The sequence below is a fragment of the Dunckerocampus dactyliophorus genome, chromosome 3, assembly GCF_027744805.1.
Source record: "Dunckerocampus dactyliophorus isolate RoL2022-P2 chromosome 3, RoL_Ddac_1.1, whole genome shotgun sequence".
Taxonomy (NCBI): domain Eukaryota; kingdom Metazoa; phylum Chordata; class Actinopteri; order Syngnathiformes; family Syngnathidae; genus Dunckerocampus; species Dunckerocampus dactyliophorus.
Genome location: NC_072821.1, coordinates 10,982,015 through 11,008,980, shown reverse-complemented (window position 1 = coordinate 11,008,980; position 26,966 = coordinate 10,982,015). Strand labels below are relative to the sequence as shown.

The 26,966-nt window shown below is 40.4% G+C and overlaps 1 protein-coding gene across 3 annotated transcripts in view; it reads right to left on the bottom strand.

Annotated features, from left to right (window-relative positions):
* Positions 1-26,966, bottom strand: part of mafa (MAF bZIP transcription factor a) — an 88,211-nt gene that overhangs the window by 48,676 nt on the left and 12,569 nt on the right. The window contains exon 3 of one of the 3 annotated variants that reach the window (XR_008569858.1): positions 8,932-8,995. The exons of the other annotated variants lie outside the window; for them this stretch is intronic. The gene's annotated coding sequence lies outside the window, so the exon portion shown is untranslated. The remainder of the gene's footprint in view (positions 1-8,931; positions 8,996-26,966) is intronic. 3 annotated transcript variants of the gene reach the window in all.

Sequence of the window (26,966 nt, the reverse complement as noted above, 5' to 3'; positions counted from 1 at the left end):
CAGTTAAAGGGATTATACTCAGCTGGCTCAAGATGCATTTTTTTCAACCAAAAAATACATCTGCCAGCTAGCATATGCTACTAATCCATCCATCCATCCATTTTCTATGCCGCTTCTCCTCATTAGGGTCACGGGGGCATGCTGGAGCCTATCCCAGCTGACTTCGGGCGACAGACGGGGTACACCCTGGACTGGTCGCCAGCCAATGGCAGGGCACATATAGACAAACAACCATTCACACTCACATTCATACTTATGGACAATTTAGAGTCGCCAATTAACCTAACATGCATGTTTTTGGAATGTGGGATGAAACCGGAGTACCCGGAGAAAACACACACACGCACGGGGAGAACATGCACAGTCCACCAAGGGAGAATCGAACCCTTGTCTTCCCGATCTCCAGACTGTGTGGCCAACATGCTAACCACTAGACCACCGTGCGGCCCCGCTACTAATAACAGTTAAAAAAAAAATGTACAAAAAAGTTAATATTTTTTACAATTGTGAATTAAAATGCCAAAAAATTGTCATAAATATTAATTTGGCCCAAACTAAATAACTGTCACTCATGGCTGTCTTGCATATACTTTATCGTAGCAAATACATACACACAAAAGCCGTCTCAGAGAAGACAGAAACAATTTACATTCACGTTGTTGTTACGATAGGCTCAAAGTTCAATGATATAGCTAACATAAGTAGCTCAACTTTGCCAAATCGCTATAATTAACTGACAACAAACATAACTTTCTTCGTGTGTTATACGGGGCGTACTTTACATGCTCAAAGCAGGAAGAGAAAGGGATACATATGATATTCGAATGCTGCCGCTGTCTGGGCGTTGCATGCAGTCCCTTTAAGAATATAAAAGACAATATGGTGAGGGGCAACGTCATTTGACATCATTTACTAGTGCATTACCATGCACCTTGTATTTTTCATTGAAGTCATTGGTTAATTTATTTTTACACTTGTATGACTGCTTTAGATTTTAGATTTTTAGACAGCCGTTTTTCCATTTCCATTACTTCCTTTTTGGAAATATGGTTTTGAAATGTAATGTTTTCAAATTGACTGGAATTCTAGGACCAGCTTCCTGGAACAGACTAAGTTCAATCTTTGAGGTCCAAGTCTTGGTGAAACTAGCAGGAAAATAGCTAAAATTCCAGAGAGTACATTTATGGAAAAATCAATGCTGCAGCAGCTTGTGTGATCAATACAAACAAAGAAAATTGATCTAATGATCCTGCAGCATAAATCTGCAAAATATAGACCTCAAGTCTGTATGCAAAAGCACAACAATGAAACAAGTCGTTCCAGTCAGTATGAATGTCTCATACACACACAGGAATACTGTCACTCACACACACATTACGTTTTACCGCTGGTCTCATACAAGGAATAGCATTCCTTCAATACTGCAAACAAAAATATGTTTCTGTTGTGTTGCATTTGTTTGTTCTGAGGGTGGCATGATTTCTGAGAGAAAAAAAAAAAGATCAGCAGTGTTTCAAAAGGCCGCTGGGTACAATGAAGGAGCTGAGAAAAAGCACACACTGCCCCCAGTGGTTAAAAAAAACAGTACAGTTAACCTGGCCAAACTTGATTGTCCATCTTTGCCTTCTGTAAGCCTGTTCATTCATGCCAAGTGAGTCAGAAGAAACAGATGCGGTGATTATAGGGACGTATTGTCGTAGAACTCCAGCAAAGATTAAAGGAAAAAAAGTAGAGGTAGAAATGTGCTGTGCTTTTAGTTTATCAACACAAAGACCATCAAATGGGTGCACCTTGAGCAATTATTCCTAAATATCTTCCCAGCTAACTTTTGAGTTTTAAAAGAAGAACGGTTTAAAAAAAAGAGCACTGATTATGTATCCACAGCATGGCTACGTACGTGGGATATCACACAGACTGGCTAATGAGCATTAACATTAGAGCTAAGAGATACACAGGTGAAAAGACAGAAGAAGGAACCTCCTGAGGATATTTTTCCCAAATGCTCCCTTTTTTTCCTTCTCTCTTTTATTTCCTCCCCTACAGACTATTAGCCAATAGATACCTCCCACCTCTCCGCCCCACCTTTCCTCCTTTTCTCTTTCTTTCTGTCTGTGTGGTGCAATTAGAGCTCTCAATGAATATTGAAGGTATGGAGAAGAATGAGGCTTTTTAAGCTGTTTCTCTTCCGCTAAGACCATGCCGGCTCCACTGAGGGATGGCTGAGGGCTTCGACTAAATCAGGATGCAGCGCTACAGCCGCGGCACTTAGAGCCGAACAATCACTGATCATTTATTTAAACAGACTTATTTATTCATCGCCGTTTGCTGTTGCTTAGAGCTGTGATTATCTCACCGAGGATTATTCTCATGTGATTATGCTGTACCTTGAAGAAGAAAGCTTCTCTGAGCTTTTCAAGTGAATATGAATCCTTAAGCTTGGTTTACGAGTATAGATGATTATGTCAATCGGGCGACTACAGGTTGAAAAAAAAAGAAACAATTTGGAGAAAATCACAATATCTGCCCCTGAAAAATTAAAGGTCACGCACAAAAAGGATGTGCATCTGTCATGCTCTCCACAAGTACGCTTTGTTTTTTCTTTGGCTTTTTCTTTGCAATACCACTACACCAAAGAATACGAAGAAACGTGCAACAATGACCATAGAATTAAAGTATTATCGCAACAAAAGTGGTGATATACATTTGTATAGTCGCATCTGTCATGGCTGATCCAAATGACAGTCATTTCATTTTATTCATTTATGTACAGTATATGTGTTATTATATCAATCTGATCACGCTATGTATACAGCAGTTCACTCCTTTGTACACTTGTATGAAAGTTAATAAACATACATACATACACTTCACACAAAGTTAGAAATAATCAGCTTTCGGGTGAAACTTCAGGATGAACCTAAAACCTTTACAGGTGAACTTAATTTGACCTCTACATTTTTGAATGCACATTTCCAGCTGTTCGGTATTTTGGTTATTTTTACACAACTTGCTGTTATCTAACAAGAGGCTGAATGGCTAAATTCACAACCAGTGTGTAATCCATGAATCGACTTATACCCCTAACTTGTGCGGTGTGTGAGTATTTAAACAGTGTGTGTACATACTGTATGTATGCATGTTCAGACTGTAGTGCTTTCAGGGTTGCACCGTATCTTTAATCTGCTCTATTTCTGAGCACAACAGACACACACGGCAACAAGCAAGTGAACAGACAGTCTATCTGACCAATAATCACACACATCCCTGACTGCAACCTGCATACAGCCCATATTGTGCTCTATAAACATGTACATGCACATTGCTCAGACATGTACAGTTGTCGCAAGCTGAAACTAATCTTTTAAAAACATCATAATTTCAATAAATGCTCACAATCTTTTCAATCTGATCTCGCTGGATTTTACAGCAACTCCAGTATAATGGACATGTTGTGCTTTTATACATTATTTATTTTGAAGTGTTTTGGCCATATGTAAAAAATGCAATCATGAAAAGTAAGTTTAAAAAAAAAAAGCAAATTGTTTAGGTCAGGGGTGTGCAAACTTTTCCCAGCTCGGGCCGCACATATGGTAAAATCAGAGGATACTGGGGCCACTTTGATTTGGTTTGCCAAAAAAAGTAATATATATTTAAAGAAAAAACAGTGTGCATCTCATTTTGGTGTTATAGCTGTTTACAAATATTTCAACTGTCTTCATGTAATTGTTTTCATAACATTGTTATTCCCATAATAATTTGACTTTATTCTCATAATGTCACAGCTTTTTCAGAACCTAATTTTCCAAAACTTTATTCTTTGTTTTGCTACTAATATTGTAAAAATTATTTTGAATTTTCTTATTCTCATAGAATTAAACCATTACACCTGTAAAACAAAATTGTAATGTTATTTTATATATATATATATATTGTTTTTTTTCCAAAATGCAACCTTTTCAGTACTGGCCATTATGGCCGATTTTGACTAATCTTTCAAGGCACAGAGAATATTGTGGAACCTACCTAAAGAAAGATTAGACTCTCATCTTTCACCAGAAAAAACAGTTTGTTTTTACCTTTTTCTGTTCTGTTCGCTCTAATCAGCAGCGGAACATAGGCAAGTTTCAGGAAAATATCAGTTCCCGACTAAAAAAGGGAGAAAAACAGCTCTTTGTGAAAAGATACATTTCAAGCACAACTTTCAATATTGAATGAGTTAATATTATGACTTTATCCGAATATTGCTACTTTATTTTTGTAAAATTACTGCTTTTTTTCGTGAGTTCGTTAGTTAGTTTGTTAGTTTTTTTTGTTGAAATGTATTTTTAAAATGTGCCAAGTGCTGATAAAAATCAGCCATGGGCCGCAAATGGTTTAGGTGTTGGATACATGAAAATGGCAAATAAACAGAAAACATTCTTACTGAGAAACATCTCTGATCTATCTTCCACTGTGACTCACTGGTTTGGATGATTTGAGATTATGAAGCAATGCATTGTATTTTGTTCATGTTGAAATACTGGAACACACACACAAACACAACACATACACACTGATCAAGGAAGGAAAGTATTGGTGTCTCCTACCACTTCCTTTCATATAGCCGAGCCGTGTGGTAAGAGTCATAATGTAGTACATAAATGCACCTCACATCGACAGTGATGCAAATACAGGAATCGAACATGCAGAGAGCGGTTTCCAGGAAGCCACGTCTAACTGCTGTGAAACTGGCCACAGGCAGCAGCAGCAAACTCTTATCATTGATGTGTCTCAATGAACACTAAAAAACATATTCAGCTGCAGGCAGCCTCTCTACGCCACATTTAAATAACAACCACAGCAGCAGGACAAGCCTCATGGATGGCACGAATCACATATAGAGGGAATTAAAATCATGACAGAAAAAAGAGCGAGCATGCAACCAGAGAAGAGACGAGGCTACTGTGGGCCCAAGCCAGACCACAGTACGAGACAGGCTCCAGCTTTTGCTTTAAGGTCCATCAATGTTTAATGTGGTGGGGCAGTGAGGGGGCCAAGGCTGGGCTGTCATCCTCATAGAGGAGGTCAGCTGTGGAGTCAGTGAGTGCAGCTCTTGTTAAGGACTTGACAGGAGACACACGAGGCATCCAGTGGAAACACATTAGAGGTCACAGCCTTTTGTAAGGCATTGACTCAGTGGCGCTGCTTTGCCTCCTTTAACAATGCTCATGTATCATGTATATCGTGAAACCTCAAAGATAAACATTTTGTTGTTTTCATTTAGATGGTTTTCCCCCCATTGGATGAAAATGATCAGTTCTAAAATCAAAGTGTTGCCATCTAAACCCATTACTTGTATTTACTTGTTTTCAGCGTATTTTAAAGCATACTTACAGTAAATGTAACAAATTGTACATATCAATTAAGAGTTACGAAGTGAGTGATAAGAATATCCACTTCATGTTTTTCTTTATCTTCCTGTTTATTTGCACACACACACACACGCCCACACACACACACATTATAGAGCCAGGCTACCCATGGCGTACATCAACCGACGTTACATTGTATTGTCAGAAGTTGTCGCAAGAAGTTAATTATAAATATAAAAACAATAAAATGTTTCAACTTACTTTAACATGCATACAGTGCAGCTCCAATGTGTCAAAATATTTATATTTTCCGATACCAGTCCCAATACCAGTATTAGGAACCTTAATATTGGAGTATCAAAATTTTGCTATCATCCACCCATCACTACACCTTGTTGAAGCTGCTCCTCCTTTTGGAATACGTGTGTTCCTTTATGTGCTGTCTGCCATGATTTTTTTTGCAAATTCACAGGCATATTTTTCTCCAATTTTGATCAAACCAGAATTGTAGGACATAAGGGCCTTTACAGTGCTCATGACAGCAAAACGTGGTAATGTTGTTATTTCCACTGTGAAAAAATGACATTGAAAGGCATATTGCCTGTGTTAGATGTATTGAAATATTTACAATTTTTAAACATTTTCGTCAGTTCTTCCGATTTTGGAGGAGGAGGGGCAACGACACCTACCCGGAAGTTCTGCTTCACTGCAATGCTTTTGCTGGAACACTCTAGGAGACGGCGTAAGCTTGTTCACTAGGGATGAGCGAGCACACACATCTGTATCTGTATCTGTATCTGTTCACCCATCTAAATGACCTTATCTGTATCAGTACCTGTACTCAGAGTGGGTGGGGTATAAACCGGAAGTGGGTGTGACTTGACAGAAGTTGCTATATTTATTCTTTATTATTCAGCTATATGTGTACTGTGTAAGTGATCTGTAAGACTTTATTATTTAATTATGTTTTACTGATCTGTGTGAAGGTGGTGATTCATGCAAACATCCAGTGATGGCAAACAGGGAAATAATCTGTCAGCTTTGTTCACTGTATTTTTCTCAAAAGCACGGCGTTCAGTACTACGAGCAAAGTCTTCCAACTGACTTTATATCGCCAGCCAAATTAGAAGCAAGCAGACAAGGACGGCAGTGACCGACGCAACACGAGCCATTTACAGCTCTCGATCTTGTCAAATGTATGTTGACAAGATAAAATATGTTACGAAACAAGTTTACCAAGTAATTTTAGATACAAACCAAAATAGAGGTGAGCTGAAGAATACCTAAAAAAAAACCCGTCCGGAGCGGAAGCAGCGACATGGGCCGTTTTCCACTCAAATTCCACGCAAATTGCACCGCGTATGTTACGAAACAAGTTTACCAACTAACTTTAAATAGTACAGAAACCTAATTCGAGCAAAGTGAGCTGGAGTCAAGCCACTGCATGAGTGTGAAAGAGTGAGGCACCGCTTCTCTCCGGCTGCAGCCTGCTGCATGTCTGTCAGGGAGTGGCAGTTGAACATGAAGAGTGAATACATAAGTACTGTAGTTATCCAATGAGGATTTTCCTTCAGCACGAGTACGAATAATGATGAGCTGTACTCGTTTCATGCTCGTACTCGGCAAAATGCATTATCCGTAACGGATACTCGTCTAAAACCCGTCTAAGGCTCAGCCCTGTTGTTCACATTTCTAAAAGACACCATCCACCTCGTCAGATGTGTTGGTAAACATTGTTGGGCAAATGTTGCTGTCCAGTAGATAGAAATAAAAACTAAAACACCCACAAGATATTTGACCGTGGAAAAGCATGCCAAGGTGGCAGTATAAGTCAAATCTACAAATCTTGTAATAATACTATCGGGTTTCATTCCAGGGCTAACTGGTCTTTCATTTTGCAGTGTGTCATATACCGGCAGTATTATTGTGTGTGTCATATCATAGCTATCACAACACAATATTATTGTTATTGTTGTGAGTATGTCACTTTCTTGACTTTGCTTTGAGTTCATGGCTGCATGTGTTTGAATCTGGTTCCCGGAACGTAGTCTGGCAGTGACGTCACAACCAAGATGGCATCAGTTCAGAAAACTCGCTGGGGGTCTGTTGGAATCACCACTTCATTTCACTCTTATCTATCTATCTATCTATCTATCTATCTATCACAGCAGTATGACAAAAAGTATTTGTATTTGTTTTTTTCAAACTTTTTCTGTCTCATGAGCACGTTAAAGGTTCCATTGTAATTAAAATCATATGCATTTTGTGGACATGCAAATTCTGGAGGGATGAAGTAAATGACTCTCTTGAATCTTGAATCTTAAAATAAGCATTCAGTATTTCCACTCAAAGTCACCTTATTAAATGAAAAAGAACATGCAATGTTCAAATATAAACAATACCACCCTGACCTTCCTTCAAAGTTTCTTAATATGCATGAGGCAAAGTTAAGTTGGGACACTACACTGATCCTCAAGCACAATACTCAAAAAACTGAATCAAATGATTACATCCTCAACTGTCAAGAAAACACATCATGGCCATGTGTCTGCTGTCAAAACCAAGGGAGTGTTGAAAAGTTTATGGTTGAGCTCAAGGCTCATAAATTTAAGGCTGTTTGTGAAAGGACATCCTGCCATGATACACACACAACAGCAGCCTGCGGTCTGACAGACGTCTGCTCTGTGATCAGAGCAGGAAAAAGTCTGTTCTCTTCGGGTCCACTCTCGTCACAGTGGGATACACTCCGCAAAAGACATAAACCCACAGGGAACCTCCCATGGACAGCCACCTGCACACATAGTACCCCTACAAGCTATGATTACCAGGACTAGAGTCTGCCTTCACTGTCATTGGGGCCATCAGATGGTATGTATTTCAGCAGGGAGGAACAATTTAAACACACTTACATAGTGACCTTCATCTGGTGTACCTCTGGTGTGGGCCGTGGCTGCGGGGTCCAGGCAGTACAAAGGATGGACGATTTGCGAGGGTGATTACAGAGATAGTAAATTGTAGAAACTGTGAGACATAAATGTGAACAAAAACTATCTGGAACCTCAGAAGTTGATTGTCTTGTACAATTCTGACTGACTAAAATCTCTGGAGAAAAATATTCCTGTACGGTTGACCTCATGGGAGATGTCAGCATACCTGAAAATTTTTAGAATTTTTAGAATTTTTAGAAAATTTGATTTTTTTATGTGGTCATTCATATTATCAAATATGCAAAGCGTCCAGGAAGTGATGTGAATGCGTAAAAACACAATGTCACACACGTTTCCGTGTGTTTACAGACGTAAAGATTGCTGCAGCGTGTGTGCTCTCCTCGGCACGTTTGTAGCAACGGTAGTCAATATTTTCTTAACCAAATGATCAGTACACGCCTTTTGATGACGTATCGGTCGGATATATTTGCGACCTGATCATTCATACTGCAGTAGCATTGCATACATATCGGATTTATATCTACATACAAATGAGGCCTGAGTCACATTTCAAAGAATCGTAATTGTGCTGTTCACACTGACATGAAAAAATCAGACACACGTCACATATGAGCAAAAAAAGCGGAACTGACCTGCAGTGTGAGCATAGCCTCTGTCACAGCTTTTCTCGGGACAGTAACTCCCAATGAAACCAGTCTCAAGAAGTGGTGTAACAAGAAGAATAATGTGAGAAGAGAAGTAAATACACAGGAAGTTACATGGAGAGAATATGCAATTAACATGTAGTGCTTTTGTAGTAGTATTTTTTTTAATCAGTTACGGTGTTTTATTGTTTTAGCCATTTGCTGTTAACAGTAGTTAACTTATTTTTACAGTTTTGCATGTGCTAATTAAGCAACTTTTGTTATGGCAACAGTTTGACCCCAGGATTGATGATTTTTTAAAATTCTTTTTCCATTGTTTCCTATTGGAAGCATTCAAAATATGAGCAAATCAGAGGTCCCGGAACAGATTGTGTTCATCCTCTGTAACGGGTTGTGTTCAACCTTTGATGTTTATATATACATTGCAGTATTTAACATAATAACTTAGGTGGTACATTTCATCAAGTGATGCCAAATATGCCACGTGTGTTTGGCAGTACAAGGTGGGGAGACTGAGAGGGAAAAGGAAAGTGAGGGAAAGTGCTGACTCTGACACCAGCTTTGTGTTGCTAACACAAGAACCAATTAGCTGGAAGCCAGCTTCCGTTGCCTGTGCTGTTACAGGACCTCATCTGGGAGTCCCCAGGGCTGACTGCAACTTTGGGTCTTTGGTGGCACATGCTGTATTAGCAAAGACACAGATACTCTGCAGACATTCTGTAGACTTGGGATGGGCATGATAAATGTATTTATCTTTGAAGATGTTAGTTGGTATCAATGGGGGTTATGTTGTGTCTTGAAGCAAAGAAGGCATACAAAATAATTCGCAGAAACCAGCAGAGGGTGCAATTATTTCAAACAATTTATCAAGTAAAACGTAGCTAAACTAAGTTTGGCTGTTTTGAGGTAAACAAAAAAAACAAAGGTTGATGCATTACAGTATTGTGTATACTGCTACAGTCTGTGTGTCAACGGGTAGAATGCCAATGTAGCTAGAAAAGTTACTGAGTTGATAGGTCTGCATGCCTGCAACTTAAGTACCCGCAGTGGGACAACAGCTTGCCTCTCACTAGACTGCATTCACACATCATATTTCTCAACAAGAATCAGTCAGTTTTAGTTCCACGGATTCTCAGGTTCTGCCTTTCATTTTCACTTTTATCCATGTTTAGGGAATAGTTGATATGCTCATTCTTGGTAAAATAACAATCATGCTTTTTATTATATATGTTTGTTCTCTTAAGTGTAAAAATGAAGCATTATTTTTACAGATCGTCCACTGATTCCTTCATTCATTTTCTACTACTTATCCTGTGCTACAGCACGCAACTTTACCGATCACTGATCAAGGATAATTATTTGAATTCCCGTGATTATGGATGGACAGGGATGTGAATTGGTCTTCTGGACCAGTGGTTCTCAACCTGTTTGGCTGAGATTCCCACCATCACCCCTTAATGACAACTCAAATGTCTTTTAATTTTAATGAAAACACAAAGCGCAGTTTGAATTTGATGTAGTGCAAAATAGTGCAAAATAACACTGTCCCAGCAGTGGGGTGGTCGTTATTATTTTTTTAAATGTATGAAAACCGAAAAAAAAAACCTGTCCGGAGTGGAGGCAGTGACCAACGCGACACGAGTCATTTCCAACTCTGTCTTGTCAAATGCACCGCATACGTAACGAAACAAGTCTACCAACTAATTTTAAATATCATACAAACGGCAATACAGCGAAATAGAGAACGTGGGCTGAAGTCGAGCCAAGCAAGCAGAGAGTCACTCTCTCTATTGTGTCTGTGAGTGAAAGAGTGGCAGGCATGGCTCCTCACTCTGGCTGTAGGCGGTCTGTCTAGGGAGGGGCAGGCCTGTATGTGACTGGCCAATCACAGAGCGTGAAGAGTGAATACATAACTAGTTACCCGTCTAAAACGAGTATCCGGCTCATCCCTAGTTTTCAATACATTTTATGTCTGAGGAGTTGAATCAGAGCAACTGGACTTGGACCTGGCTGAATGGTGGAACATCTCATGCAAATCAAGTGAGTCCAGTTGCTCTGATTTAACCCTTCAGATAATAACAAGTGCAATTCAAAACATTGAAATATACCTGTACAAATTCGATTTTTCTTCTGATTAACTCAGTTGGTAAATTGAATAACAAGAGGGTCATTTCTTCTGTAGGCCATCTCCCTGTCTGGGACAATAGTTTGTATTGGGCATGAAACAATTCCCAGTCAGCTTTCCCATCATACCTGAAAGTCTTCATTGTGAGCGAAATTCCCCCATGTGGCATAACGTGAGCTGCAGCGGTGAGATGCTGTCTCTCTCTTGATGGTGTGCTCTTAGTACGCCCATGCTCCGCTCCTGCTCACGGCACCCAGCCATTTTCTGAACCACTCTATGTCCTCCCCCTTCTGCTCAAGCTTGGCAAAGTCCCCCGGAAACATGACACACACCTCGTGGCAGCGTAGCAAATGAATAACACAGACAAGAAAGCAAGGTGAATACACGGACATCGCAACTCACAACCCACTCGTTGATAATCACTGCTCTAGACAAACAGGCACACACACATCTGCATCTAAACTATATGGTTAAATTATATACATGACTTTATAACACCACACTTAATGGATTACAACATTTAATTAATGAGAAATTTGATTGAGAAATTAATGAAAATGTTTGGATTTGCCCCGGAATGTAACATGCTTCTTCTCAGGCCACCAGTCCAGTTTCCCTAAACCAAGAGAACTGCAATGTGGTGGAGCAGGCGGCTGTTCAGATCAATGACAGTAACTGGCCCATGTCAAGCGGCCCTTCATAGTTTTTTAACACTTCTTAAATCACCTCAAATATCACTCTGTGACACATTTCCTTCCAGGTAACACGTTTCACATGTTCCACAGAATACACCTCAAGCCAAGCCCATAGAAACAAATGTTACCATATATGTAAGTACTTACACAAGTAAGACCCCGCTACCCCACGCCTGTGTGCACTTATGTATGCATGGATGCATACACATGCACACCTCCTTAACCTACACGTCCTGCGCCTTGCTGTCCTACATAAAGAGGGCAGCGGGTGACGCAGTCTTTTTATGACACTTATTGATCCTGTGGAGCGCCGTAAAAACTATCCCCAGACAGACAACAGAAATAACTGTAACCATATAACAGCTTCCTGCCTGGGGAACAGATCCCACTGAGCAGCCACGTGACTCAACTATTTCTGGAGTGGTAGAACCATAGCCGGTCCAAGACACGCATTAGGCATACACTCCTATATGGGACGAGAGAAAGTAGTGGTATAGAACCATATTGGTTTGGGCTCAATTTCAAGAGAATGTAAGTGAATGATGCATCAAGATGTGGAAACATCGCAGAATATTCCAGGGCATAAAGTTCACTATTGCCAACAGCCAGATAGTTTCAAAGTTGAAAGCAGAGCTTAAGGTACCATTACATCCTAATCAATCTTGTCAGTGTGTTGGGACATTAAAATAATCAATGAAGTTGACAGCTTTTCGACTGAAGATGTTTAAAGCTGAAAGCATGCAAAGAGACCATCTATTGGAGTGGAAAGCAGACATGATGTGTAGAATAGCAATCATTAACATTGGTTTCCCTTTACAGTGTAACCTCTAAAGTTTAATAGGCAATCGTACAAAGATCAGGGAGAAGAAACCACCTTTATGCATGACCTTACATGAGACCTCAGCCAATCTTGTCAAACTTTAGCTCGTGACCTAACGAAACTTAGAGTCGGGACCAACAATAGTGCTGTTATTATATTGAACATCAATAAGAGGTATACAATATACAGTGGAACCTCGGTTTTCGAAAGACCCAGTTTTTGTATGATTCAGTTTTTAGTGAAAATGTTTCCCATACACTATCTTGGTTATCGTACAATATTGCACGTAACAAACCCTTGTATTTTACCCTTTGGCACATTCAGTCTTGTGATATTAATAAAAATGTGGACAAATGACTCCCAGCATTGCTTGTTGGATCACATCAAATCTCACGATACTTATTTTACATAATACTATGGCATCCTGCCAGGCTCATTCATTTGGCAAACTCAAATGGAATGTTACACACACTTGTCCGTTTGCCCACATATAAAATTCCGTGAACTCAAATGTCCAAACAAAGAATCCAACGCAATGGCGACTCAGTCTTGTTGTCATTTTAGTAACACACCACATGAGTCCAACTGTATTCGTAACATGTCTTTGTTACAAAACGTGCTAGCGTGTTAGTCTGCTCTCAACTTCCACCCAAAAGTCCCCCAGCTCTATGGCATCATCAGCGGTGGACTCTGTAGTTCTTTGCTGACTAACACAGTTACACCACAAGTCACTGCTTTTTTATTCATCACGGCGGGAAAATAACCCGCAATGGAGCCCAAGATTGTTGCAAGTGCCAGCACTTTGATAATGAAGGTGAGGAACAATATTGAATTCAGGAAGTAATTCATAGCAAGGTGTGGTCCGTGTGGCTCGCTCCTACCTTCCTCCATCTCCGATCCTTGCCAACAAGTCTTCAATCAAGATAAAAGTGATGTAAATAGTAATTTATCCTTTTCATCCATTTCATTGACATTATTTTATGCATGTAAAAATAGAATTGTTCTGTACTAAAAGTGGTTTGTGTTAATATCCTTGTCTGGACCGATTAATTGGATTTACATTTTTTTTTTTCTGTTTTCATGTGATTCTCTTTTAGATGGACACTTTAGAATGAATTAGGTACCACTGTATTTTACTGAATTTGGATCCCAAGGAAGAACTAAATGTGTGCTTTTTAGTGTGATGACACCACAATAGGGTCTCAGTGATTGCTGACAAAAGTGTAATGAAGACCTTAGAACTGTAAATGGAAGTCATTGCGTACTGGTTCCACCGTAGTTAGAATGTGTTGTATGTGTAGGGGAAACAGTATATCCTTTTTAGCACACACATACTGTATTTCACACATATCACATACACATATTTCTCCACGTCTCCATAACAGCAATAAGAAACAATTGTTGGTCTTTGCTATAATTTATGTTAAAGCAGCCATTCGAAACAGGAACTGACGGGTGTAAACATACATTTGTGAGCCATCCAAGACATGAAACCAGTGTGCCATTACAATGATTTTAAAGTCGCTGTTTTAACGTAGACTTTGCAAATAGCAGGTGTGTGCCTGTGGTACATCAAGTTAGGATAGCAGCATCATTGCATCTCTTAAAAACATGCCCGCGGGTGCTGGTGCATTTGCTATCCAAACAAGCAACCATCTACCAGTGACACCTGCGCTGCGCTTTAGTTGAGGCGTTGCAATTGCACCCTCAGACTTGTCGTGGCCTGAAAAACGAGCGTTTCATGTACTTGTGTTCACTGAGAGGCTTTCAGTTTGATTGTTTATGAGCGCTTCCTCTCCCTCACCATATGGTGCTGTTCACTTTTAATTATGATAATATCAGCGTCTTTGTCTTGTATAGTCCATTTATGTAATAACATTTTCTCAGTGCACCACTCAACCACAAACACTCCCTCAAGCAAACACACACACACACACACACACAGTAGAAGCATAACCCATCAAATTCCCTTAAATAGCTTTGCAGTGTTACACTTAGGACATAGAAACCATGTTGAATAAAAGCTTGTTTTAAGCTGTAAATGTGTGCTCCTAGATTCATTGCTACGGCGGGGCAAGTCACTATTTCTCTGTGAGAACAATTGGGCTGCCAGTAGAAAGGAATTGGTGTAGTAAAGCTGCCTGTCATTAATAGTCAGCTAAAACACTGTGAGTACCTGAGATGAATTAGACAATGACAGAGAAAGACAAATGGACATAACCGGGCTATGGGCTGGATGGAAGTGAGCAGAAAGGAGAAAGATAAAGGCGTGAAGGTGAACAAGCATGCGGGGTTTTATACTAAAGGCCAAAGTGCTCAGTGTGAGAGACTTCCCATCAGTACCAATGCTGACTTCCCTGAGGAAACTGAAATATACAGTACTTTATTGCTGTACCTGAACAATTTACAGCAAATTTTTACTCTAACATTAAGGCCATCACTGAGAAACAGTGGGTTACTGAGTGCAGATTTAATATCAATTTAATCAATTGACAGCCCTAGTTTAAAGCTCTGAGCATGTGAACATTTACCAAAACACATACCTTTTGTTCAATTCCAGCCAGGGCTGTAGCGATGGACTAATCTCACGATAGGAAACGATACACAATATTTAGCTCACGTTCCAAAATATACCACGATATTCGGCCAACGATACGTATTGCTCCACTTACATCATTTTCTGAAAGATTTTAAAGGGAGAATGTGATTTTGGTGGCATCTTGTGAGTGTTTCATCGACTTGGATTGAATGAATGGATTGAAAACTGAAAGCATCAGTTACACCATGGCTCTGGCTCTGACTGGACCGGGAGTCAGCAGTTTAATGCTGGACAAAATGAATGAATGATGTGATGAGGCAATTTGTTTCATTTATGGAAACAGTGCAAATTGTGTCTTACAAGCCTTTGAGTGCAGCTAAAGCGCAGTATAATGAACAATAATGAACAATGAAGTGTAGCAAAAAGTTGATCAAGCGGCCTGTTCTGAACAGGTTATCTGACAGCATTTTTAGCTCGGCAGTGAACATATGAGGTAGCCAGTCTAGCCACCAGGTAAGTAAACATATTACTAGAGCCCGACCGATTTAATCGGGGAGGTTATGACGTATCACTGATTAATCAACATGGGTGGATGTAACCGATACATTAACTTTTTTTGGTACGTGAAGATTCTGCAGCTCCGTTCCTGTGTGTCTCTGTGCGCACCCTGCCCGAGTACCTGTCCCCTCCCCCTCACACACACACACAACGACGCCAGCAAGGTGCAGCCCTTTCTGTCGCACTCACTTGGCTTCAGCAGTGAGGACGGCTGGAGAAACTGCGAAATAAACTGCATTTTTTACACCATGTTAAGCTGTGACTGTAAAACAAGCTGTAAAACAATAAAACACAGAGAATAAAAGCTAAACAATCAAAATAAAGTCCTTGCGGAAACACGTTGTGTGGGCCCGTCAAGGAGAACATTCTAGTTTTTTTTAGAGGGCGTATCACAGCATTTTAACGTCATGTAAGTTGCATTTCTGTGAGATAAACAAAGACAGATGCAACAGTTAATCCACATGGAGATAGATGCAATTTTCCTATTCATCAGTCGGATTACATTTCTTATGTTGACAGTGTTACTAATTAAAATTCCTCATTTTAATTTAGTTCTTCTACTTCTTTGTGTTGAATCGTATTTTGGGTATATTAAGAATTTCTGTTCATGTACAGTATAAATCCTGTGTATATCAATGCTCTTATTTCATATCAGGTATCGGTCTATATATTTCGGATATCGGCCCTTGTATCGGATATCATCTTTTTTTCAGCCCCCAATATCGGTATCAGCATCGGCCCCATATCGGACGGGCTCTACATAGCTACCATAGCTTCTCCAAATAGCCAATAAGTCCAGTGACTTCAAGTGACAAGCATGCTCTGTTTTGGATCACATCGCAACTTCTACTTGGGTTCCTCCACTAGCGTTACCGCAGGTTGGTGGTATTCCCGAAGTATTTTACATTTGAACGACACAGCTTGCAAACTGCCATACTTCCATTTAAAGTTTCACCCTCCTTTTAAAAGCTGAAGTGCTCCCACACATCTGATTTTAAGCACTGAGGTGCTGGACTAATGTTAACTGCTTCCATTGTCTCTCTTGCACTGACTGCGTGAACCGGAAGAGGAAGGCATCGACGTGCAGGTGACTTGCCAGACAGAAGCAGCTGACTGACCTAATCACTCTTAAAGGTTTTAGAAATTGGAAAAATGGTGTGCTTTCTAAATAGGCAACAAACAAAGTCAAACAAAATTAGACAATGCGGCGCTTGGTAAACTGGAAAAGAGGGAGAGTGAAATAGAAAACACACTAGTTCCTTGCTCCGTAGCCTATTTCTGTACGCCAAGCCTTGTGCATCTATATGTGAAATAGATTCCTTTGCCATTCACAGTCCTTCACGCTGTTAGGTAGCGGCGTCCCGAAATATAAGGAGGGTACATGGAAGAATGCATGCAGATTAGGTCGAGCGCATAGGAGACGCACCTCTGAAGGAGGAGGAGGTGGAGGAGGAGGAGGAGTTCTCTTACTGGAGGAAAGTATTTTAGTAGTCAAGTGAAGGCCTGCAGGGTACTGCTTTTCTGCAATATCTGCAAAAAATTGTGTTAATTTCTGGAGGAGTTTCCTTTGCCTTTTTTTCATTTTTGTTGTTTTGAAACACTAGGAGGCAAGAGGAAGAATTGAGTTTGGGGATGCTAGAGGCTTCTAGTAGATGGTTATCTGTTTAAATAAAGCCCTGCAAAGCTGTGTCATTGTGAAAAGAAAACACACACGCAGGGGAGATTTTTTTTAGGGGGGGGGGGGGGGGGGGGGAATAGTAATTGAAAGATGTAAAAACAGAACTTTTTAATTACTTACGTAGTAAGAAATGTAAAAACAAGTAACAATGGCAACAATTTGTTTCTTGAGTTTGAAGCAGTTGCACGATAGCCCTACCGTTCATCATTAGCATAATGATGATTCTCATCATTCATATAATGAACAGTACGGAACTGTTTTCCCTTTTATTGATTGTCAGCCAATGCTTGATACGGAGCATTTGGCCCATGAGCTTTTTTAGAAAATGTCTTCTATTACAACATAGAAAACTATAATTCGTAACGGCACTGTGTGCGGACAATAGATATGCCCATAATAGATCTGGTCATAGTGCCCAGTCCACCAAAAACAAAAGGTGCGTTTCTGCTGGCTCATCAGAATGTGCACTACAATCAGCATCTGCCATAGTGTGACACCGTATGTCACTGGCTCTGAAGAACATTCAGACTTCACCATCCAAATAAGTATGTCGCCTTGACTAAAATTATATGAACTATGTTTTTTTAAGCAATTCTGCTTTGACAGTTGAGATATTAGGATATTAGGGCATACGCATCATGGCAAGCCACACCTCTCTAGTGTGACGGCAGACAGAGGCGCAGTGTAGCATCCCCACAGAGTCTGACACTCTTTATGACTTTATTCTGACCTGAACACCGTATATGTATCTCCAAGTCACAAATCTGTCTCAGTCCATAATTTGTAAAAGTGTGGAGGGCCAGATTAAAGAGCTTAATGGGATTTATACAGGCCACGGGTCGGAGTTTGCCAGTGTTTGGTTTAGAGTGACAGGAGATGGCTGTCTACACAATGCAGAAGTCACATTGTTAGCTGTTATGTGTCATAGTATCTGGTCAGTGTGACACCCACAACCTGTATAACCACTCATACATATCGAAGCAGCATTTTTGTTGCGTGGGTGTGTGTGTTTTACAGGAACAAGCTGTCAGAATAATACAAGCTAGTTTTAACTCGCAATGCAGTTTATTAAATATTTCAACTGGAGCCAATTTCCCGTTAAGTGTCATTACAGTGTTTTTGCACATGCGTACGCCTGCAAAGTGTCACAATTAATTGGAGTTCATTTCCAGGAGATCATTTCCGACTGTTAGGCAGGCTGTAAAAGCACATCACCATGCATGTAATTACACGGGGAGGCACGGGCAGCCTGCAACATTTATCTTCCAGCCCAAATATGAGAGGCTGGTGATGAGGTGTTTGTAGAGGCGTTTATGTCTTTATGCTTAAATGAGTCTGCCTTCTCACATTGCTTGAGCAGCTTCACTTGATTTTACCAAAAAGAAATATTTAGCAGGCTAATAAATAACTGACTCACACGTTTTACCATAAAATACAGAACAGTCAAGAAACAACAACTCAATTACATCCAAATTAACTGTCTATTCAGCACGAGGCCTCCAGCTGTCCTAAGCAGCTGAAAGCAGAAATTAGTGTTGTGAGTAATTGAGCTCTCTGCTCAAGTGAACCCTTGCTTACCTTTCGCTTACTGTGCAGATGCTTTAAACACAGCAAATAGCACAATTCTACCTAGCTAGCTATGTGGCAAAGCCCTGGCAGTGCAAGATTTTATGTATGAGACAGTTGGAGGACGTGTGGTGGACATTAAATGGGACTCGATATATGTGGAATACCGGAGCTGAACTCTGCAACTGCTGGAGACATGCAGGGAAACAATTAATGATAAATCTGCTACCTGGATGATGCGCCATCTGAAAAATATCATCCGTTTGTGAGACTGCACGTAGGTATATGTGTGTGACAGAAGGTTCCGGGGCTGCTGTGTGCAGTACCGGTTGGCAGGGTGACTGTCAGGATGGCCCTGTTTCCTGTGTCAGCTCTAAAATAGGTCCAAACGCAGCAGAGATGCTCAGCACACTCCGGCTATTTACAGCAAGCACAGTGTGAGCGCAAGATGCTGCCAAGGTGTGTCGTCTCAGAGAAGCCTCGTGAATGCTGTACGTGGAGTCGAAAAACACGGACAAACTGAATTACACTGGGAGGACAGACTATATGAGATGTTTAAGACTTAAAGAATGCAAGTAATGCTAATATTTTTTCTCCTAATTAGATGTGTACGTATGTGCTTGACCTTGACCGCTCCATATGTGAGAATATTGTGTACAGTAAAGGCACTGTGTCCTGCTTATGTCGTGGCACATGCCTGACCAGTAAACCTATGAAACCAAAATAGATGCAGATATGTGACGTCGACACGGTAGTGAGATACGATCATGAATTTTGCCAATTGTATTCATCTCTCATCAGTGCTTGGTCTTAAAACAATACAATAAATGCTGCAAAAACTACTTTTACAAACACTTTTTTTCCATAGATGTGAGGGTGATTGGTTGTCTTTATGTGTCTTGTGATTGACTGGTGACCAGTCCAGGATGTAACACGCTTCTCACCCAAAGTCAGCTGGGATAAGCTCCAACTCAAACGTGACCTTCAACGGGATAAGCATTACAAAATGAATGAAACATTAACACCAATGTATTACAACATGTCATGTGAAACTGGAAATAAACATACATTTTAGGTAGCTGAGTAGGTGCTGCTGTTTGGATTAGCAACATAGTTTTTCATGTTCGTTACATTGTTTATGAACTGATGACATTAGCATTACTACGGGGGAAAAGGAGGTTTCGGGTATTGAGGGAGACATTTGTTTCAAAGGGACTATGCACCTGGTGACTATTTCTGCCACTATTTGCAGAAATGTGGTTACTAGTTATACAGTGAATAACTATTGAATTCAAAAAAGAAAACATAGTACGAAGATGGCGTCTGCGTGGCTGATCTCGCCAGGATGTGTGAGAAGTCCTCATCAACAATAAGTTTCATTCATTTGTCATATAGAATTGTTTTTGCATTGTTTTCTGCATGTAAAACTGTAATTATTATCTATCAAATGTATTTTTGTAAATATTTTGGAACAGATTATTTGGATTTACATTGTTTCCTGTGGGAAAAATGAACTCTGTTTTGTAGGACACTTTGAAACAAACTGATAACAAAAACAGAGGTAAGTAGGAATGTGGAAGAGGAAAAGGAGACCACCGTTTACAGGGTTTACTTGGACATTCTGAATAATGTCAAACGACATTTTCAAATGTTTTCAGGCATCACAACACAATCTTGTAAACATAACCAGACACAATTGCACCATTCTAAATAAAAAATGATGTGTTTAACCACTCCGTTAGTGTTACATATCTTTGAACATAACCTAAATAAAGGTGTCTTGTCTTTGTTGACATGTGCATTTGCTCCATGAACATAGCGCTCAGGTCAGTTACATCCAATGCTGGGCTTAAAGCTGCTTAGAATGGGCCAGAATGCGTTCATCTGGTGTGTAATCTTCTTCCTTGGGTGAGTGTAGTGAGGAGAAAGAAAGAGGAGTAAAAAAAAAAAAAAATCCATAGTCTTTTCATCCTCCTGTGGCCACTGTGCCTGTGAGACAGAAGCTGTGGGAATGGAGAAGGATCCAAGCAGCCCTGCCTCTGACCTCCCTCTACTCCAACACAAGTGTGGAGATAAACAGGGCCACAAGCATCGCCAACATCTTTCTCAGGAAGGCAAACACAGTCTCTCTCACACACACACACAACTGCACAGACATCTCATTAAAGCCATTGTAGGTGAGTGTTTGCAACAGCGATGTGCCACTGGGAGAGAGGTCTATTAGGGCTGCTATCAAGAGACGTGGAAGGGAAATGAGAGTTTGTATGCCACTACTCTGTGCATCAAATCTCGGAATTGCATATACGCCTGATGTCTATCTCATGATCCCCCGAGGGATCAAGTCTGTATGAGTACTTATTGGTTGAGACTTTATGATGGTGTAGGGACCAGGTCATTAATTCTCTGGTTACCTCTGCCACTGAGGTTATGTTTTCTTTGGTGGTAAGAATTCACAGTTTGATATTTAGGACTGATCAATATTCTTCAAACCAATCCTGATCTCATCCAGATTGCATACTTGGAAGCAAGAGTTAATATATGGTAAATCTCTTGTAGATTGTAATTGTGTACTTTATATATGTGCCAATATAGGATCATTTTACATTTTCAGATCTTGGATGAAACGTTTAGCTCCTTTTAGCTATTAAAATCGTAGCCTGTACTCATTGATTTTATCTATGACAAATGGTAAATTCTTGGCTTGTGTCTGCAGTCTTTGATTGCTTTCCTGCTAACTTAAGCTAAAAAGTGTGAAAGACTGAAATGAACTGGAACTGAATAATAGTCAATGATAAAAATCGCAACTGCACTAGATCCAAAGGTTGACTACGGCAACAGGCTGCGATGTGCCATTGTCCAATTTAATTTTTAGGACAATTACTGGGTCCATTTTGAAGTCATACAAGGCTAATCTGGCAAAGGTTGATAAGGGGATTTGCTCCATTAGGGATGTGGTTATTTTACATGATTTGTGTGAACACATTGTGTGTTTAAAACTAAGTAACAATGTGTACCACCGTGTATCGTGTCATGCTCCACAACAGTTTGAATTTGTTTTGTGCAAATTCAAATATAAAAATGTAAATGTAATTTTTTTTTCCTGAAAATTGGTTTGTCTCTCACATGTGATTTTCATTCAACTTTAAAGCTTCCGTTACAGCTTTCAAATTCTAATGTAGAATGCACTTTCTACTGTAATGTAGGAATATCTCCCAAACGTGTGTTCTCAGGCACAGTACCTTTCGACAAAAACCTAGTGTGAGTTGTTATGATTTGTCAGGGGTCATTAGTGTAACCCTGTGCTTCTCAAATAGTGGGGTTGGAGGGAGAGGGGTGAACTGTCAGGGGGGAGCGTGAGAGGCAAGGAAGACTTTCAATATTAGTGCAGACCTGCCAACATGTATGAATTTTTTGCACTCAGTATGCAATTTGACTCTTGAATACGCTTGTATGCTTCACTGCTCTCCATTTTGTTGCATTTCGCTGGTTTCAGTTTTGAGTAAGGATGAGCCGGATATTCGTTTTAGACAAGTGTCTGTTACAGTTTATGCATTTTTGCTGAGTACGAGCATGAAACGGGTACAGCTTATCATTACTCGTAATCATGATGAAGGAATATCTTCATTGGGTAACTACTTAGGTATTCATGCTTCACACTCTGTGATTGGCCAGTCACACACAGCGACCACCCCTCCCTAGACAGATTCCCTACAGCCAGAGAGAAGAGTACGCAAGACAGAGTTAAATATGGCTCGTGTCGCATTGGTCAATGCCGATGTTTTTTGTTTTTTGTCTGCTTGCGTCTAATGTGGCTGGTGATATAAAGTCAGTTGGAAAACTTTGCTCATAGTACCGAATGCGGTGCTTTTTGTGAAAACTACAGTCAATAAGGCTGACAGATAATTTCCCTGTTCGCCATCACTGGATGTTTGCACAAATCACCAACTTCAAACAGATCAATAATAAAAATAATTAAATATTAAAGTCTTACAGATCACCTACACACATACACAGTACACATATAGCTGAATAATAAACAACAAATATAGAAACATCTGATGAATCCATGTCAATTTCAGACTTAAAATAATGTACCGATTTAAGCCCCACCCATTTTCGTTTAAACCACGCTCACTCCAGGTTTATGCCCCGCCCACTGCGAGTACAGATACGGATACAGATCATTTGGGTGAAAAGATACAGATAGTGGTGTACACGCTCGTCCCTAGTTTAGAGTTCAGTCTGTACAGTCGAGCTAAATAAATAGATATCAGTTTCTCAATAGTATTACAAATCAGGGGGGCACGAAAACATTCATGACCCCCAGTGGGGGCGTGACAGAAAATAATTTAGAACCGCTGGTGTAACCCAAGCAGATGGACATCACTATTGAGAGAAGTACATATTCTCTTACTCTTTGTGTCTCTTTTTGTTTCCATATCAATAAGCAGCTACTTCCGATAATGTCATCCTACACTGCTGTCCGCTACTTGCAACCAGAGACCATCGGTTGGGAACTCATTGCTCTCCCCACACTCCTATCATGACCTCATAGGATATGCATTGAGATGGGGAAATCAACTCTAAGACAGTTACAGAGCATTCCTCCAGAGCTATGAGACAAATATTTACTCCCTTGAGTTCTCCTCCTCTGATGAAACCCCGGTGTACGAGTTAACAATAAGAGCAAATTGGGCTTGTAAATACACGAGTTATGTCAACACTCACAGAGCCTTGGAGCAGACTTACAGGCTCCATTGCACTTCAAGCTATTCTCTACACTCTTTTCTTTTTTAAATTTCCTTTCTTAGCTCTCATCCCCATACACTGACGACCTCCACTCTCTTTTCCGCACCTCTACTTCTTTCCTCACCTCTGTTCTCCGGCCTTTTCTCCCTTTCCACGCCTCCTTCCCTCCCCTCTGCCTTACTCTTTATTATTCCCTCCCACTTTCTTTCATTCCTTTTCTTCCCTCTCCTCCAAAGAAACGTGTATGCTTATTTTGACGATAAACAACCGCTGTTTTATCTCACGTAAGGGCTAATAAACCTTAATGATATGTGTTACTACGTGTTCAAGATAGTCTATATTAACTGGACACTAAACAGACTGTGTATGTTTTCTTCTTTTTTGATGTGGGCTTTAATTCCTTGGCATCCTTCGCTTGTGTAAATATGCGGCATGTTTTTAATTTGTTACATACAAAAAGTGAAACATTCATTCCATTCGCGACGTCTCTGAGAGTTATGTGTTTTATATGTGGCTGTGTGAGTAATGCAATCACAATTGTGTGGATGACATGTTGGGGTTTTTGACACAAAATATAGAAGCTTGCTGTGATTCAAAAGTGTATCTGAGCACTCTAAATGCATGCCTTGCCTCTGCAGAGGGTGACTGACTACGGGAGCTACTGTATGGCAGGATGAAGTGTGTTCATTTCCTTATTTATCGACTCGCTTGCTTTTCTCTGAGTGTTTGAAATTAATAACAGCCAGCAGAAATCAGACAGAGGGATGAAAATCAGCACTTTCCCTGCAGTGAAGCCATTCATCAAGCTAACGAGGGAGAGAATGGGAGTGGAGAAGGTGTGTGTGTATGTGTGTGTGTGGTGTGATGTTGGGAGAGGGGATATAGGGAAGCAGGTGCAATGTGAAGAAGAGAGGTTAATGTTAGGGAAAGCGACGGAAAGAAGTTTGTTTGCAGGGAAGAACAGGGAGTGTGGAAGGAGGCGATCAGATGAAGAAAAGGGTATAAAAAGTTAAAGTATTTAATATAACTAACTAACATACATACAAGCAACATGTCATGTTCCACATGACAGGTTGGACTTCACATTGTTTCCTGTTTGGTGCTCTAATTTTAGTTTCCTCTTTTCTGTTTTGGGCTCAGGTGCAGCAACATTGTTTTCTGCTGGTAAGCGCTGGCAGAAGCACCTGTTGGTAATTGGTAATCAGGCTGCTATTTAGCTTCTCTGCTTGTTGCCACATTAATGTTTGCTGTTTTGTAGATTTGCTGCATTTGCCGTGGACTTTTCCCACCAGCTTACCTATTGCATTTTGGGGAGCGTTTAGCCGGGCTCTATAGCCAGCCTTTGCATTCCTGCATATTTGTATTTTGTGTGGACTTCTGCTCCTTGCGAGCTTCCCTCTTTTTCCCTCAATTAAGACTTTATTGATTGCACCTGCACAATGTCCTTGAATCCTGGGGCAGCTACATGCTATAACAGCAGAACATGACACAACAAACATTTCTGCTACTTCACAGCGGGAATATCAGTTCATTTCAGTATGTTTTAGCCATCCTATTTACATTCACACAGGCAGGTGTTTCAAACAACTGCTATGTTAGTGAAATATTGTGCAAAAAGTAAAATATTTTACCCCCGATCTAAGATGAACCCTCTTTTTCAATACCCATTTTTAGAAAATCGATCTTTTTTTACAATCATGTTTTCAATATCAGTGAAATAACAACTTGTAGAAAGTTTAAATAAGTAGTTGCACTGCAGTTTTCTGGAAATTGGAGCCGTTGCTCATTCATAATCTTTGTGCTCATTAGCAAAAACAATGGCAGGTGTTACAGTCACACACTCGACAAACATAGTGAAGATTTTGCTATAAAAGGGCTTCATTTACCAATATTTGCAAATGTGTCGGTGATGATTAGGTGGTTAGGGTGTATTTTTAATAGTTTTTTTTTTTAAACAAGGCTTTTCAAGTAAGATGGATATGCAGGTACTGATTAGTTTAGTCATTTTATAAGAACAAGTCGCTGTGAGGACCTTATTTACTGAAAAATATAAACACTTTTGCTTTTGCTTCCATTTTTAAGTGAAGAGGAGGTGGATACAATGATGAAGTTGGGGACATTTTTGTCTGCAAGTTGATTGTTACCTACCTACACCCAACAAAAATATAAACGCAAACCCCCCGAACCCAACCCAATGCAGTTAAACTGCACATTTTGGAGTGGCCTTTTATTGTGGCCAACCTAAGGCACACCTGGGCAATAATGATGCTATCTAATCAGCATCTTGATATGCCACACCTTTGACGTGTATGAATTATGACTGCTCAGTGTTCACAGAAAAAGTTTTCAATCTTTGAGTTCAGTTCCTGAAAAACGGGAGCGAAAACACAAGTGTTGCTTTTATATTTTTGTTGAGTGCAAGCAGGTAACAATCAACTCAGTCCATTGCAGGCAAAAATGTCCCCAACTGCAGCATTTTACCCCCCTCCCCTTCAATGATGGGTAATGATGCTTTCTCCCCGAAGTCCCCGGCTGCTCCGCCTCCCTGACAGTCCACCGGAGACCCAACAGTATCTCAAACCCAGAGTCGGGCTGACTAAGCACATATTGCCGAGCTTGCCTTCTCAGAGCGAGAGAGGTGCTTCTCACTGAGAACTCACGGAAATAATTAGTAAAGTGGAGCGCTGCCCAAGCACGCTACACTAAATCTCGTAGCACTTCACATACAAATGAAGCCATACGCCTTCCCCATTTTGTGCACCTTCAAGCTTACACTGAAAAATGTGTGCTTGATGTATGGCAGTGACGCAAAACTGTGCCCATCTCACTCTACATGGTTGGCTTTATTTTTAACTTTCAACTGTCTTATGGTCATCACGACTAAAAATAGTGAAGTGTCCAGTTTCTCCCTCTCGCCTGAGAGGCAAGTGGAGAAGTCGGAAGGGTGGGATGGCACCCAGTCTTGGATTAATCATCCAGAAGGTTGTTTATGTATTTCTGCACAGCCCCTTTCTGTCTCTCTAAGGCCTCTGCACCCTTGCCTGTCTCATTAATTTTCCCCTCCACACGAGAGGTCAATCTGGATCGATGTCACCTGCCCTCGATAGCAGAGCCCAACATCCTGGGACCCACAAATAGACCTTGCTGTGATAGAGAAGCCTTACTGTAAATACACGCAGTTCAGAGTATGTGTGACTGACATGAACAAACTGATATGAAGGTGCATGGACACAAGTGACATTTTTTAACTGGATCATTTTGATCAAAAGTGATACCCGACACAGCTGTTGTGC